The following is a 1,690-nucleotide window of genomic DNA, read 5'->3' as shown; positions in this document are numbered from 1 at the left end:
CGAGCTAATTTTTTAGGTATTCTGCCTGCAAGAAGGAGCCGACACGCCGCTTGTGAGTCGGTGATTACGTGCAGCCCTCGATTGGTCGCGTCTCCGTAGGTAATGGCCAGCACGATCGCCGCCACTTCCGCTTCTGTGATAGTACAGTGCGGGATGGACATGCTGGAGACTTCTGTGTATGAAGAGCCCACCACCACGGCTGCTGCTGCGTTCGATGTATGCTCGTATAGAGCGGCGTCCACATAGACAGTTCTCGGACTGCGTTCCACTGCACGTTTAAGATAATTCACTCGCGCGTGTCTTCTGCCTTCGTTGTGGACTGGAGACATGTTCTTTGGGAGCAGGGACACATATACTCTTGCCCGGTACGGAACAGGAATGTTAGTCGTTGACTGTATAGCTTGTACGTCCGAAGGATAGCCAACGCGCCCGAGAATGACCCGGCTAGTCTCAGTTGACAGAAGGCGTTCGCTTGGGGACAGGAGGACAGCCTCTTGAATTTCTTCAAATGTGCTGTGCAGTCCAAGAGCTTCCAATTTGACGTTGGAGGTGTATGGTGAGAGGCCTAACGCGTTCCTGTAAGCTGCACGTATCATTGCGTTTACTTTGTTGAGATCTCTTCGGAGCAGGGTGAGGTAAGGTAGTCTATAGGAGAGGCGACTGATGACCAGCGCCTGCACCAGACGTATCGTGTCTTCTTCCCGCATGCCTTTTCTGTTTCTGGCCACCCGGCGGATCATTTTAGAGATCTGATGTGTTGTATTCTTGAGGAGGTGGAGCACGTGGTCTACTTTTATATCGCTTTGGAGCCAGAGACCCAGGATTTTTATGAGTGGCACTTCCCGGATTGGGACCCCATGCAGGAGGATGCTAAGATTGCCTGGTGATGTATAGTGGTACCCACGTATGCGGACGACTTCAGATTTATCTGGCCTCTCTTTTCACGCAGGTTGCGGCTGCTTTAAGTGTTTCTTCTTTCTGGCCTAGAGAGCCGGTGGTTGTCCAGATCGTAATGTAATCAGCATACAGGGTGTATCCAATGTTCGGAACCTGTTGCAGAGCCCTTGCGATTCTAATCATGGCGATAGTGAAGAGGAGCGGGGAGATGACCGATCCGATCTCATGTCACCCATTCCTATCGTTGCCGTTCTGTTGGACAAACAATTCTTGACGTATCGGATGGTGCGTTCGCCGCAGTTTAGGTTATTGAGCTCGGGTAGGATTGCCTCGTGAGACACGTTATCAAACGAGCCTTTTAGATCTAGCGCCATAATGAGGCGCTCGCCTCCTCTCGGAATGTTAGAAAGTACCTCCTCCTTGAAGAGAAGAAAAGCGTCTTGAGTGGACAGGCCCGATCTGAAGCCGATCATGGAGGGATGGAAGAGGCCGTTATCTTCTATGTAGTGTTAAGTCGCGTCTGGATGACTCGCTCGTAGAGCTTGCCCAGGCACGAGGTGAGTGATATGGGTTGTAGTGTTTCGACCGCTGGCTTCTTGCCCGGTTTTGGAATTGCGATTATCTCCGAGCGCTTCCACTCAGAGGGAATTTCATTCTTCTCCCACAGCGAGTCGTTCAAATACTTGGTGAGGTCGCTGATTTGTGCTTTGCTGAAGTTGCGGATCATGGCGTTGCTGACCTTGTGCGTTCCCACCGCCGTGTTGCGGGTGCATGATCGAGCTGCAGCATACAC

Source organism: Amblyomma maculatum, chromosome 2, assembly GCF_055883805.1.
Source record: "Amblyomma maculatum isolate TAMU_Amacu chromosome 2, ASM5588380v1, whole genome shotgun sequence".
Classification (NCBI taxonomy): domain Eukaryota; kingdom Metazoa; phylum Arthropoda; class Arachnida; order Ixodida; family Ixodidae; genus Amblyomma; species Amblyomma maculatum.
The sequence above is the reverse complement of the archived record's forward strand: the minus strand, read 5'-3'. Positions refer to the sequence as shown.